Raw genomic sequence first — 16639 nt, forward strand, 5'->3', positions numbered from 1 at the left:
GGACAATACCTTCCAGTCCCACACAAACACATCACAACACTTGAATGTATTGTAAACACGTCCACCAGTTGACCACCGCACCGGAACAGGATGTGCCGCCCAGACTCGACTAATGAGGCGCGGTGGTCCTACATTTCTGATTAGCTGTGATCGTTATCTCCAGTTTCGTGCCTTGAACTTTGATTAGAGACTTACATAGTCGGATAGTCCTCTAGTACGTGCGGGTGCATCCAGTTTGGATGTATTAGATTCTTTATCGACAATAGTGTTGTCATTATATTATAGTTTTTTAGATCTAATTTTACAATACTACCCTGTTTTGTGACAATAATACGTCATGTTTTAAAAATTGAAATTCTCACCTAATGCCTACACCCATTCATACTTGCAAGCATGAGGTACACGTACAAGATTGTAATTATAGTATGTAAATTGCTTTTGCTTACAAGTAAGACGTGTTGATTTCACTGCAAAGGTGGAAGTTCACTTCAAATTTAGTTTTACCATCATTATAAAGTAAATATTAAATGTGTTAGTTCATATGACGTCCACCTGAACAATTAATTTCGGTATGGAGTATAAGGCGCATATAGGTTTGAACGGGTTTTTAAATGGTAATCTTTCTGTAAAAATAGCGGATATTACTGTAGTATAAATACATTTTCAATCCCTTCTCGAGTATTACAAGTATGTCAGTCTCGAACACTGCGTCACAAGAAGATAAGATGACACGCCTCCCACTGGCGCCTGTTCTTGATACACGTTCAAATATTTAGCAGAGTCCGCACTTTGACACTCGTACACGAATAAACATGAGCTTTTAACATTTTCCTCTCCCACGCTCATCAGCCACGAACATTGACGGGCGTAAATAGTGATTGCAAACATACTACAGTCTGTACATAAACGTTTTTAATTACTCAAACAATGTCCTCCACACTGGCTCATAAAACATCAAAACCTCTTTTTTTACATTAACACCTACGTCTCCCAACTTCTTCCTACATATTTCAGACCTCACTAATCTTCAAAGACTTGTGCCATCGAAAAAAATAATCAGTAGAGATTACGATGTTTATAATCCCCCCCCCCCACAACCAAATAGTATGATTTTGAAATTTCAATTTCGCATCCAAGAATGGATTTATTGTCTGCAACACATAATCAATAAAGCTTCGATTTACCATGATAATACTTACGAGTAGAGAGAGGATACGTAAAGCACAAACGAGACAGCTGACTAATTCGACCATAAAATCAACCATAGAACCTGAATGGCCCCGGGTCACTTCTGTGTACTAACCTAAAATCAAATTTACTGGCACCACACCGTACAGCGATTGCACAACTTCTGTTGATAACCACGACCCGGGTCCGTTCTAGAACAAACTTTGTTCTGACCTTTGTCTATTGCGCAGCCACCTCTCTATTCTCGGACCCTTATCTCTCCTCCGCTACCAATATTGACCGTCGGGTGATGACTTTCCCACGCTGCACCGCACTTCCCGCAGCACGGTTTTTTGTCTCCACTGAACACGACCGCTTTATCTCCAGACATGTTTATTTGGTACGCTTACTATATTTGACTCGATATCGTATCACAAGGGAACTCACGCGTTTCCCTTATCTACAGGCGTGCACGGCTACGGGCCAAATTCATTCATAATACGTAAATACCAGTTCAAATATTTTCTTAAACGCGATAAGGGTGATATCCCACTTCATTGACGGTCTGTGGGTAAAGAGCACCGAGTAGTAGATCCAGTCAATTGGTAAACCAAGGAGTATGGTGTACTTACAAAGTAAAGGAGCTACATCTATTTGCTAGGTGAAAAAATTAGAATCGATTCATATAAAATACATTCTTAACCTACAATAACATACAAGGATGAGGTAATGAACATTTCGGGTATTTTGGGACCAAGCGGTCTGAGAACTAAGTAACATTAGTAACACAGTGTACAAAAAACCTTTTGGGTACTTTGGTATTATTCAGAGGCCACAGTGTTATTTTTTCAACAGTTTTTCTAACCGGAGATCCAAAAAAACTCCATTATTAGAAAGAGCAGACTTACTGTAAAATTACGTGCCATTATCAACGATTGGTTCTTCTTTCCTGGTCCCCGAAAGGAAGCAATGTCGGCAAGAAGTGAGTTTTCTGACTACTATTGTTAAAGTACGTACTTATTACAAATATAAAAAGTCCAAGCTGACATTTACGATAGCTCACGTGATCTGAGCTTGAATTTAGGTAGGTACTGTCTCGATAGATGTTATCCTTTTTCGCCAGAAGCGCAGGGTGGCACAAAACACCAAAGTCCACACTGGTGGCCAAGGACATTTCCTATCGGTACTTTACCGACTTCAGATCACGAGCCAGATTGTACAACGTGATCTAACGTCGGAAACGTTTGACGACATGGGACGTTATCTGAGGTAAACCCCGTCCTTCTGGCGAAAAGAGGCAAACATCCCTCGAGATAGTACCCAAAATCAAGCTCAGATCACGTGAGCACTCTTAAAGGTTATCTTTAACTTTGGTACTACTAGTAACATATTTATGATAACCTAATCTAAACCTACTTAAACAGCGTAATAACATGAAGGTTTACTTTTCGCCGACATCGCTTCATTTTCGGAAAACAAGAACCGATCGCCATAATGACGATGTAGTTTTAGCAGTAAGTCAAATAGAGTGTAGTTTTTAGAGATCCCACGTAAGAAACACTGTTCCAAAAATAGTAATCGGATAGTACCCCAAATTGTTCCTGGTAAGTAAAAAATGTCCAACGAGGTCACTTAGAAAGAAGTCTTATCGCCTTACATTAATCCCGTTACGTTGAAAATCAAAGTTTATGAACGACACTGTGGTGGATGAGACATCTCTCGGTCTGGGTCGAGGATAACTCAAGCGGATGTGGCAGGAATGGAGAGGAGGTAGCGGTGTCAGGCGAGGCATGGCGCGGTAGGGCAGGGTATGACGCAGTCTGTCGGTCTGTTCTGAGAAGCGACCCGACGGAAAATCACAGCGCCCGCGGCCTCCAGCCACCATCGATTGTAGGACGCTCCGGCTCCTGCAGGACCTGGTCCTGATCCTTCCAACACGCGGCCTCCCCAGTGCCTGTATCACTGACAGATTAGAGTGTCTTCCGAGCATCGCCACGCCTCGGAATAGCGGCTGCGCAGTATTGCAGTGCTGTGGCATAGACTACCACAAGGCTCGACAATCGGATCAGTGCTCTTTCTACCCATGATCGCATTTTATTCTTATCTACAAGATAGTTATTGATCGTGCACCAACCGATGAGTCACTTCAGTCTAGTTTCCTTCGGATAAGAATAAATTTCACCACTGCGAATATGATGCTGAATATCGCCATTTTAAAATGTAGAATTAAGGGTACCTAATCAGAAGATGAAGAGAGGGCTGCAGAATCGAGAAATATCTTTATTCACCACCTAAATAGGAAGAGACTGCTAAAAAAGTCTCAGATTCAAATTCGAGCTAGAATCCCTTCCTCAGCAGTACTCCTGCAACCAATAAATACAAAACTTACGAGCAGACTCTGGAGAAAACCTTACAGCCCACTTTTCCTCACACTCCCTATTGACCTCACTGACTAAGTGAGTGCGCAATATCATTTCCCTGTCTATTTCAGTCAGTCAGTTGTCTATCGTAAACTGTTTTCATAGTTACAGACCAAACTCTAATCAGATAAGCAAGGTTTTCCGTATTCTTAGGCAGGGTGCACACTGAAGAAACCTGTTTCAGGAAACCGGTTTCATGAAACGAGAAACTTCAGTTGCTTAAAACAGATAGGTTAGATTGACGCAGGGCAGTGCACACTGCGTTTCATGAAACTGTAGTTTCATTGATTTCTTGAAACTGGTTTACACGCAATCCAAAAAACAGATTTCATAATGGCTTTAGTTTCATGTTTCAAGTGATTTTACTACCATGTATGACTTAAATAAAGTATTAAAAGTGCTTTCCACAGTATAAAATTAATACTATAGTGTCGATACTTATTTTTTCGATTTTCGGTACCAATACCATTGATACTTATATTCATTAAAATTATGTAACGTTTTTAATGACACATCTCTAACCTAATATATCGAAAAGAATTTACTGCTTTAGTATGACAGAAATTTCTTTCCAAGGGAAGTTAGCAGAAGCTGTCGAAAACCATCCTTGCCTCTATGATTTCCACCTAAAGGAATACAGCAATAGCAGCTTTACAGGAATAAAGTAGAAGGTAGGTTCACCTGATCAACGGGTGAACCCAATACTTTTCTTTAGCTACCACCACAAAATAACCACATCATCATCATCCGAATCCATCATGAAACTGATGGAAACCCGTTTCTGCTGTGTGCATATTTAAATTAAATGGTTTTCTTGAAACCAATTTCATAAAAACTGTTTCCTGAAACAGGTTTCTTCAGTGTGCACCCTGCCTTACAATTCAAATGTTTTTATTGTAAGAATGTAAATAAATTTATTAAATAAATAAATTTTAATGTAAATTCGTACTATACAGTATACTAGATTCTACTGTTGTATTTCAAATTTCTGTGAGCATGTTTTTGTATTGTGTTTGTTATGATGTAATACTAATGGAGGAATAAATTTGATTTGATTTTTTATGATACCGTTAAGCTACGGTACACATCGGTGCGGATAAAGAAATCGAAAGCAGTGAAGTCCCCCCCCTCCACCATGATTACAAACATAACACAACACACACGCTGCACATACACGTGTAGCCTCCCCGTGTTGTTTGCGCAGTGTCGCGGCGAGGTAACATAGCGGTTCTCTCTGGGTGAAGGCCGGCGGCACCGCGGGCATATGTGGCCCGACCTACCGGCTCCCAATCCTCTACTTAGCTGCCGCGATCTGTGTGATCGGAATGTCGATCATCTCCCCGCCCTGGCCAGACGAATCGGTTGCAGAGCTCGTTCAACACACACAACCTCCAGAGACTCCAAGAGCAACCGAACACATATTGTTTAATACACACTTCCAATCATCTAAACGTTACGACATTTTATAACTCCTCGTCTTCGGTATTATCGTGGACCACGTAAACCTTACTCAGGTCTACAGTACGTATTTCAATAGTTTTCTTCAACCGAGAAATAAACAAGGCGCCTGGATGTAATGCACTATGTAGTGTTTGCATGGTTTCCGAAACTAAACGTCCTTTGACACCTTTCATTTTTTACTCCAAAGACAAATGTTACAAAGCCATTTATCTCGGGAACTGGGAAGTGTTGAGCAGGGTTTGCAGTGAGTGACAAGCACGAGTCATATACTGCAGAACCTACAATATTGGTACAGTAAAATTGTAGCATATTGTTTAGTCCGGCCCACGTGCTGGACAGGAGGACCAGGAATGTCAAGGTCGCTGAATCGTTGACCGGAGATATCGAACAGCTGGGTGACTCACCGCTCAGCAAATCCGTTCCAAGGAAGGTCGGTTTATTTGTAAGGGGAGTTACCAAATATCGATTGGCGGGCGGCGCGGCTGCGAGCGGCAGCAACCACTTTTCAAGTTCTTGGCCCTCCCTCCCCGCCCCCTGCCACTCCCCCATCCGTACACCCCAACCATCCGTCAAGCACCTAGCACAATGGAAACTGTTGAACTCGCTTTTATTCGGTTTTCAACTTTTATAGGCATATAAAGCAAATCCATTTGCACGGTAAATCTTTGTCACTGATTATTATAAACACGAGGTAAACACCTGATCGTTAGAACACAGCTGATTGACTTGTAGAGAATTGGCCCCCACGCACATAATAGCCTACAATGTATTGGTACCAATTTTTATCGATTCTACTAATAATGGTTTTCTTCTCTTTCAGGGCTCCTTCAGCGTTACTAAACGTATATAATGACTCAAATCTCATCGACTAGAGTTTCAGGTTATAGTTTACCACTACGTTTATTGGGATGGGGCGGGGATGGGGGTGTTTGCGGGGAGGGGGATGTTTGCGAAGCAAAAGGCAGTGCGACCAGTCCATCACAAACATTAACTGGAGCATTGCTGAAAGAGCATTGTCCCTGAAGCGACTGCTACTGGAGTGATTCTGTTCTTTTGTTTTCCATTACAACAAATTTTACTATGGTTGTATCGTAATAAATTACTTTTATTGACACACATACATCAGTATGAACTTTTGCAATTCATAAATAAAACCTTTTTCGTTTAAAAAACTACATACGAAGTTTGCCTTTGGTAAGGGTTAATTAGCGAAACAGTCTGATAAATATATTGTATTGGTGAGGGGAGGGATATCAATGATGGCTAATGTTACGTAAGATTTGTGCGACCCATATTATAAATAACAAGATTACAGCTTCTCTACGTACCTGGTTTACCCACTTATGTATGATACTATCACTATCCACATATCGTCATTAGCACGCTGAGATCGTTAAGCCTCGTCCACACTTACGACTTATCTGGGGAAACACGGTCGGCATTGGCTGTCTCCTGCGACGCGATAGCTGCTGCTCCGGTCAGCTGCTGCTCCAGTCGCAGCCGCGATAGGGGCAATAGTCCCACTTGAAACAACGCTACTAACCAGTGCTCAGCGACTATTGCTACAATCGCTAACTATAGTCGCTAGCTGCTGCTCCAGACAATGCTATTTATAAGTAGCTAAAACCCTTATTTAAAACGACAATTTACTGTTTAACAAGAAGGTTTGGTGTATTATTGCAGAAGAAATGGCCATTTGCTCATATATGAGTAACAACAAATTCCAAAATTTAAGAGTTAAATTCAGATTTTTATAATGGTTCACAAATTGAACATATCATAAAATCTCTAAACATAATTAAGGTAAAAAAACATATTGATTGTCCTAAAACGACATCATAATGAATACGTACAATAAATAATCACACCTGGAAAGTTAATCATCTTTAAACATTTCCTTAATTGTCTAAAAATTATCTAATAAATCAAATAAATAATAGCGGCAAAGGCAAAATACAAATCAGTGCTATGCGTAATATATTTAGGTTTTAATTTAATTTCTAGCGAAAGTAGAGTGCAATTCATACTATTTCAGGTTTTAATCCACAGCACAACCGTCATAAATCAAAGTCAGAAAGAACAAAAACTTGCCAGATCTCCGACGAGACCTCTGATTGGTTCGATATGACGCAATAGGAAGCTATGTCAAGTCGTTAAAACCGGCACCGACGCGCCGCCACTTATAGATTCGATTGTGTAATGGCTTCGCTTATTAAAAACGAAATCATAACAGATGACAGACGATAGCGGGCTAAATATAGACCGGAGCCTTATAAACTCATTATTGTACTGATTTCTCCGAATCAGAGGTGATGGAGCAGGGGAGGGGGGGGGGGTTGCCTGAAGTTAATTAAACAGAGGTAAAAATAGAAGATTGTATAACAGCCGAGTGAAGTAGCAGCTGTAAACAACGGTGAGGCGGAGTTTCCTTCTGATAACAGAAAACGTTCATTGTCTCACCAATTACACCATATGATAAACACCTGTGCACGGCTTAGAAAATAATCTGATATAAAAACCCATCACTAATCATTACAATGTATAATGTATCTGATATCCAATCTCTATTGATTCTAGAAATCAAACAAATCAATATACATAATGGAAATTCGAACTAATCTTTGGTTCAGTATTGATAAAAACATATGAATGACAATCTCAAATAATGTGTACTTATAAATGTAGTGAAGATTTGTGTTATCTATACATATGGCTTGTACTGGGCTTATATTTTAATATCTTGATAAACTATTACTTCAATATCGAATTTTGTAATTAAAGATCAAGTTTAAAGAAAAAAAGAAACTTCGGAAATGTAAACTTTTGAATAATACAGTATTAGTTCGTTTATAATAAACGTAACTGTTTAATAGGGTCTGAATTGCAATCATTCCTTGTTTAATATTAATAATCCTCGTAGTTAACGAGGTATTGACTTAGTAAACTTAAAAATAATGTAAATAGTGCCGTACCATAATAAACAATCACAAATTCTATTTGAGAGATTATATTTGCCGGAGGATTGTAATACTATGAAGGAAAGAAAATGTGTGGACCCAGAGCTGTCCCCTGTGGTACACCGTGTACAAATGACTGCAAACACTAGGCAAGCGACTGTGAGGCCGAGAGCTGATAAAGCGAAGTGCAAACAATATCAAGGTGGCTGAGGACTGAAAACAGATGTCGGCACGGACAGAAATAGCGGCGGTAAAAATAACCGGGTATAAACACACACACATGTACGCTGCTATCTGTTCCAACTCGCCAGCCCACTGGCTTGCTTGGGCCTCGCTCGCGTTCACGCGCCATTTCTCTCGCTTGTCTCGTGTTATACGCTACAGTGTGGAACTGAAGTTCTTCCCAGAACTGCAAAATACCGTATTCATTTCAAATGTCATCACTATTTGCTCTATGTCGCGATGAACAAACCCGTAAGATAGCAAATATGGATACAACAGTTATTAAAAATCAAACATAACCCAAAATTGGTTAAAATTGATTAATATGATCAAGATATAGTAAACTTAAGACATCTTCGAGAGTTTACATTCCCCTAAAGAATAGAAGTACCTACAAAATAAAAGTAGGCTGCCTAGATAAAAAATAAAAGTACCGTAAATTTAATGCAATTGAAGAGTATTGCCCTCAACCAACATTAGAATTAAATAAATACAATATTAAAATAAAACTAATTAACACACAACATACATACTTATCAACATGAAAACTGATCTTTTAAACACATAATGTAACTATGGCAAGACTGGTTGATGCAATGTGTATGTTGAGTTTGGCTCTAGTTCACCTTCCACTCTCCAGACGAACTGGCTTCAGATTCCAGGAGTCAAGTCTGTGACAGCCCAGGACGTAGCCAGCGAGGGGCCCAAGGGGTCCGCACGCCCCCTTCCGCAATCTTTTAAATTACTTTGTTTAGTAAACGATTACTATTATTTATATAACTCAGTATTACTCACATAAACTGCTGAAAGATCGTTATCAACAAAACAACGAATCAAGAACGTTTTAAGGAAGAAAATAGGCCCTTACTAACGAAAAAATATCAGTTGTGTAGACACTCCTCATTCCCCCAAAAAATTAGTTTTTCCTGGCTACGTTCTTGGTGAAAGCGTCGGATTCTAGACGCTGCACTAAAAGTAAGACGAATTGGAGATAATATCAACATAGACACTGATATTTGTAAAGGTTAAACGTCACAGACAACAAACGCTGAATTCCGTTTTGGTTGAGCGTTTGAAGAATGTCGAAATTACAACTACCCTATTTTGAATGTTACGAAATTATTCATACACAACCTATTTGGTGTTAAACTAAACTGAAATTAGTGCACATTTTCGCTCCAACAGAAAGCACCTTGAAATCAATTAAGCGTATGGGGACACGTTTGCGAACCTTTCTTTGAGAAGAAGAGAGATGTATTTCTAGCGGGAAGAGTAAAAATGAATGGTCCCAGTGCTGTAACTTGAGATACACCCATGTCCTTTACTTAGGTCACTGGCTTTTCAAGTGAACGTGCAGTTCACCAAAACAACAGTGCTAAAATTACATCGGTACGAAGTTCTTGACGTGAACAAGGACCAAGGAAACCCTCTGTACAAAGCCGTTGTACCACTGCGGTAAAAAGCTGAACACTGTAAAGAGGGAAAAGTACTGGACTATCAACAACCACCACTAGCCTAGCCACTGCCCCCCCCCTCCACCCCCGCTACACCACAATGAGCGCGTGGCCAGCTGCTTGTGTATGCCGGACGGGTCATTGAGACGACAATTTACTCCATTCAGCACCATCATTGACTCATTGTCGCCGCCTCTGTCAGACAGACAGACGTGTACCACCGCTACCGCCACCGCGGAAGTTGCATAATGTTGCAACTGTACACTCCACACTGTTGCTGCAGTAATCTATTGCCGTCCTAGGAACTCGAGAACAGAGCCGATAACAGATAACAGGGTTTGGTACCACAATCGTGAAACAGTAGTATGGAACATCACAATTCTGCTGGTCCATATTACATTTTATTATTGAATATTTCTAATTTTCAATATTTTCCAAGAATGTTGTCCCCCATATATGACACACATTATATAGAAAAAGTTAAAATTGTTTATTAAGTGATTACACATCACCCAGTTTATAAAAGATAACAAATTTTATAGAAACCCCAATCTATGACACTGATGACAACATTCGATGATGAATATGAAAATTATTCTCTAACTATTAAACAAAAGTTGCAATAATTTATAAAACTTAGAAAGCTCTGCACACTATTTAACCAGTTGTTAATCGGCCATTTAACCCAACATAAGTGCATTACTATGTCACAAATTGAATGTGTCTAAATCCATTGTACTAAGGCAATTGATAAGCTAACAAGTCATGTACGATTTAATTTAGTTAACCTTTTAAATAATAAAAAACAACAAATAAAAAGCCCATGAGAGTAAGGAAAATCCCTATTAACAAATTATGTTATATGAAACCTCTATTTAATTCAGTTTCTCGACGAATTCTATGATTTAGAGGTTAAAGTTCACACGATAATATTAAAAATCATATTGTGTAACAAATGACTTGGTACTTTATCACTATACTTCCGGTCATGTTGTACAAACACAGTCCACCAAACTGCATTACAGTATTCTCCACCAGCACGAACTTAGCTTAGTTTAATCAGCCATTACAAATGTAAAATAATCTATTTACGATTAAATTTGATGATTTCAATCTATTTTAGGAATATGGCTACTAGTATCGTGACGAAAGTCCTTAGTGACGTATTTAGATGATTTGTCATTTCAGTTACATGTCTTTTTTTGGATAGGAACATACAAAATTTAGCAACCATTAGTTATGCACTAGTAATTACGATCAGAATCTTTACAAATGGTTTTATTATCCTATCGTATGGCGATACGATTTAAAAGCAATTAATTCCACTTCATACTCCCATAAATAAATAGTCATAAAAGACAATAACATTGACATTTACATTCATAATTAGTTATGGAATGCATAAACAAGTCATGGCTTCGCTATCAGGATAAACAGAACCCGATATGTTGTCATAAAATAAAATACGTGAAGTCGCTAACCTGAACTGAAGGAATTCACTTTGACGTAGTTCAGTAGTCGGTTCACAATATTTAACCACAAATCCTATACGGGTATACACGCACCGCACAAGAACACAACAAACACGGAGAATACTCAATCAGCACTGGCGCAAAACATCATTTCTGCTGCTAACCGCGCACTATTCTGGCAGCTGGTGAATTCTCAGAACGGCAGTGTTGCCGCCAACGGTGCCAACCTGACGGCGTGAAGTGTCCCACACTTCGCCCCCCCCCCGCTAAAATAAGACTTCCTCTCTCTCCACTCACTGACGATGTACACGGGCGAATGAACTAAATAAATAAATGCGCGGCCAAGTCTTTTATAAACTTGACAAACGTCAGCGAGGTCGGCACGGGTCGGGTTTGGTGGAATTTCAAACCCGCCACGCTGGCCAAAGGACTTGTTCCCTCCGGAGCCAAACTGTTATCGTGATTTGTATTGAGATCTCAATAAAACACCGGTGCCAATGAAACACTAGAAGCTTTTTATTTTACCGCTCGTAAGGGGTTTCCGATGATACAGACCATACGATAACAAACAATATAGAATAACGTGTACTTACGAGTTATAAACGGAGATAATCACACTTGCATAATACAGTACCTGTAAAAAAATACAATTGGTTAGTAAAAACGTGTATTTGTAGAAACTAACAGACACTAGTAAGATGTCAACTGCACCATTATATTTTTAAAGATAAAATATGAAACTTGTATGTCTGTAAGATAATTATTAATTCAAATTTTGGGAATATATACATAACAATGAATGAATTTGGTAAAAATAATCGCACGAGCCATTGAAACCCAAAATAGGTATAAACCTCACTTGTATACCTTTAATAAAATACGTACATGTAACAAACAGTAGAATTTTCTGCTGTATTAAGAGAAGAGATACTCTTCATAAACAAACAAATTAAAAGTGTTGTGTTGGAGAGCAATTGATATATAATGGTAATTAAATGTTGTGCGGGTTGAGTATAGTTGAAAGTTGTTAACGGTAACATTTATTAACCTGAAGCAGTGCTTCAATGAACGATATTAAGTTGGAACACTTCAAGCAGTGCAGAAGGGTTTATCACCTTCGTTTAATGAAACCGGAATGTGTAATACAGTTGGGATTTCAGAGAAATGTGCCACATTTAAGTTAATTGTTGAAGATGATGTATATAGAACATTTTTAGGTGTTTTTTAACCCTCCAACTGGCAGTCATTTTTTCCTGTAGTGGCGGCATGTTTTCGAGCCTCGTGCAAGGGTTTTTAAAAAAATTTATTAAAAATATAAATTAAAAGTAATATATATAGAAGTATATTTTTGTGTTCAGAATTAAACATATAATAATATTAGTATTTAAATTTGGCCTTAAAAAAATGTTTACTAAAAATTTTTTTCCATGAAATTCAAAATTTACATTTTTTTTTTTAATTTGGGGGGGACTATACCTAGCAAACCAAGTTATAGTAAGAAAAACTATAAAAGTTGTAACGGGTATAGGCCTAGCCTGTAACCTAAATCAACTTTTTACAATTAATAATAAATTCGAGAATAATATAATACAATAAATAATATTTTTCTATTAATAATAAATCTAAATGAATAGGAATCCAAACCGACAATTTAATTGCTTAGTTAAAGTTATCATTCTCATATTTGAGAATAATCAAATTTCAATTTATTATGAAGGTTAGTTGTGCATGGTGACATAGTCCGTCACTGACAGTTTTGTAACCTCAAACATAAATCTCGAATAGTAAAGCGGTCATATTTAATAAAACTCGATAGTTCCTCATCAACATCAAAGAACAAAACTAAACACGGCAAAACGCGTGCCACGATTGGCTAACGTAAGGATTATTCTCATTGGAGGGTAGCGACTCCGCGGGAACACAAACTCGTTTTCTGCGCACCGAATTCGAGTGGGTTGTCAGCAGAAGTAAAAGCGGATCATTTTTTCGACCAGAAAAAACGGAAAATTTCCGTTTTGAAGGGTATCACTTTTCCCTCTCTGCGCTACTGACGCGGAGTTTGGAAAAGAGAGAGTCTTCTTCCTCGACCTCTTGATGATGTAGTACGTTGTGAAACAGTTTTTCAAAAATTTTTCAATTATTAATCAGTCTTTTTTCAATGTGATCCAAATTTAAATTTTTCAATTATCTGTGGAGGACCGCCGTGTCGCCATCATGGGATTTGGTGAATATTGTTTAAGAGTATTTAAACCTTTTTGATCAACATTTTTAACTAATCAGACTCTAAATTTTAACTGCTAGGGAGTAGGGGTATTTTCTAATTAATTATTTTCAAGCTAAATTGGATTTTGTGTTGTAGGATGTTATTTTAAGCATAGCCATAATTTCATTTCATCAAAATCATGTTTTCATTAGTATTAGTTTTTATTCAATAAATCTAAAATTTGTTTCTATCAAAACTTTATTTTCATTTTACCACACATAGCTGCCCTACGCCGCACCCATTGTAAAAACGACCCTGTAAAGACAAAGAGTCTAAAGCTAATATATTTTCACAAAACCTATCTTTTTTACTATTTATTTTAATGTTACAATTCCGTTACAAATGGCACCCAGCAACGTGGGGCAGCTAAAAGTGGTTTAGCTTAATAATTGTGTAGGGGTTTTCTAATTTGAAATAGACTAAATCAAAATTTAAAAAATGATGGATCAGAACTTAGAGAATATTGACAATTCGGACAGTAGTAGTGAGATGACGCTTGCGGAACTAGCTAATAGGCCTAGATCAGGCAGCTCTTTGGCTAATGCGAATAATGTTTGAAACGATGGTAGGCCTAGATAGAACTGATGCATATCAGCAATTGTTTGTTTTTGATGACACAACTTAATGACAAATTTGATGGATTAAATAACAAGATGGATGAGATAAAAACCGATATTTATAACAAGATGGATGACCTAAAAACCGATATTTATAGCAAAATGGATGACGTTCAAATGGGCATGACACAAATTGAACAAAAATTAAACACAAAAATTGAGAACGTTTCAAAGTGAATTGAAGGGAGAGATTAAAGTTTGTGGGGGAAGAAGTTGAAACTAAAATTGCTAAAGCCAATCAAAAAATTCGATCAAGAGGTTTTTCACAGATTAGTTCTCGGGTTTGATGAGATAGTAAATAAAATCGATACACATGCAACGGAGATACTGAGCATAAAAGATTATGTAGGGATGAGTGAAAGTACTAAGGTAAGCTTAAAACGAGGAAGAATCTAAATCAAATTTAAAAGAGGAATCAGACCTACTAGTTGAGTCGAACAAAGTTCAGACCACTGTGAAAAGCGTAAAAATGGAGGGTAGCGGTCTTAATCAACAACCGGCTTGTAATATTATGGCGGAACTCTATTTGACCGAGTTTGATGAGGGTAATGATAGGACTCACCCTATGAATTTTTTGAAATTGGCTGAAAAATTTACTAATAGTAATCAAGAACACTGGGAAACAAAACTTTTGTATATTGTAAAAATACTTGAAGGGGGAAGCATCTGAGTGGGCTCGGAGAAACATTGACAAATGGGAGAGTTTTGAACAATTTAAAAATGATTTCAAAAAGAGATTCTGGGGCATTTACTAAACAAAAAGATTTTGAAAACAAATTGATGGGTAATGGGGAATTTTTGTGAAGGTAAAACCGATTTGACAAACTATGTGCTTGGGTATTTTGACATAGCAAAGAAATTGGAACAACCAGATGGATAACCTTACGTTTGTTGGCTTTATTTGTCGACATTTGCCGCCACACATAAGTGCCAGTCTGGCAATTCTACAATCCCTTGCTGATAGGGAAGAACTAGAAGTAGTATTAAATCAGCTCAGTTATGTAAAGCCTTTCAAAAAAGAAAGTTTCAGGGATACATACAACACTAATCATGAAAATGGAAATAGACAAAAAAACATACACAGGAAGGCCAACACAAAACTTTCATGACAGTACCCAAGGACAGCAGTATAGGCCAAATCATGAGAACAGGGCAGTAAATACACCACACAATTTTCTCATACCAACAATGGAGGGCCAATCACACTAATGGGAATCATTTTGAAAGGAATCGGGAAAATAATAGGGGATACAACAGACCCGAGGGTTTCAGAACATTTCGAGGTAGGGGAAATTACAGGGGTGGACCAAATTACCGGGGGGGACACAAACTATAGGAACAATTCAGAAAACTTTGATGGGCCTAGGGAAATTGAAAATGGTCAAGATTGACAACCAACAATTCCAGGGGAAATAACTCGGAACTTAAATTTTTGACGAAAGACCAAAAATAAACAACTTTGAATTGATAGGCGATAGTCAGTTTTTGTAGACTATCAAACAAAAATTTTGCAAATGGATACAGTTAAAACCCCTGGTGGTAGAACATCAATAGGACTTTTGTGTGGGGGTCAAACGATTAAAACAATTATATGAGCAGGTAAAAATACATTCATCAAGTTTATCTGAAAAACCTAATGATTTTTATTGGTACAAATGACATTCTAAAAAATAATTCACTTGAGCAAATGAAAACTGACATGAAAGATTTAGTTGAATACCTAATAAATTGTAATAAGAAATTAATCATTTTGACTCTACCTCCAATTCCCAAAGTTGCCAAAGACATTGGTATCAGAGGAAAGGTTAAAGATTTTAACAGGTTCATACGGGCATTAGACAATGGGGATACAATCAAGATTAATCATGTCACACCACACTTTGTTGATCACAATGAGTTAGGGTGTATAATTTAAAATATTTTGAACAAAACATCAACTTTGGGGGAAAAACATTTGCTGATTTGGTTCATCTGAATATTGATGGGTTGAAACTTTTAAAAGAAAGCATTGATGAGTTTTTTTAATCAAACTAATGAAGAGTTGAAAGGGGTTGTGCAAAGTAACCAGAATCAAATCATTATGGATCAAAATATGGCGGATGATTTTTTAGATGAAAGCAACTACAATGATGGAGTAATGCGTGATAGGGTTCAGTCTTTACCAGAAATTGATATTTGGTATTGGAGGGGTAAAATACAAGTGTTTAGTAGATTCAGGTAGTCAAGCATGTATAATGTCAGATGAATTCTATAAGAAAATAAAAAATCAAGTGGGGTACAACATTCCAGAGCTACCTATTAGTAATCTGTCAATTGTAGGTGTTACAGGAGTCAGGTCCAAAAGAATAAATGTTCAAATAAGACTAGAGGTAAATATTGGTGAACAAGTTGTCCCAATAACATTTTTAATTGTTCAAGGACTATAAAATTGAGTTGATACTTGGTTGTGACTTTTTCAGCAATCATAAGGCTGTACTAAACTTTGATACCAATACTTTATGCTATAGACATGACGGGAAATATCTAGAGACTAAATTAGTGTATAGAAAATTGTGAAGAATTTGTGGGGGGGTTAAGAATAATACATGTTAACAGAATTAACTTGT

General features: G+C 37.6%; 1 protein-coding gene across 13 annotated transcripts in view; it reads right to left on the reverse strand.

Moving 5' to 3' along the window:
* LOC124366088 (histone deacetylase 4) overlaps positions 1 to 16639 on the reverse strand; it is a 230572-nt gene that overhangs the window by 71863 nt on the left and 142070 nt on the right. For 2 of the 13 annotated variants that reach the window (XM_046822329.1, XM_046822330.1), the window contains exon 1: positions 11163 to 11387. The exons of 9 other annotated variants lie outside the window; for them this stretch is intronic. The gene's annotated coding sequence lies outside the window, so the exon portion shown is untranslated. Of the gene's footprint in view, positions 1 to 1199; positions 1451 to 11162; positions 11388 to 16639 lie in introns of those variants that run through there. 2 more of the 13 variants (XM_046822332.1, XM_046822331.1) reach the window with 1 other exon arrangement.

The sequence above is a fragment of the Homalodisca vitripennis genome, chromosome 7 (genome assembly GCF_021130785.1).
Source record: "Homalodisca vitripennis isolate AUS2020 chromosome 7, UT_GWSS_2.1, whole genome shotgun sequence".
Taxonomy (NCBI): domain Eukaryota; kingdom Metazoa; phylum Arthropoda; class Insecta; order Hemiptera; family Cicadellidae; genus Homalodisca; species Homalodisca vitripennis.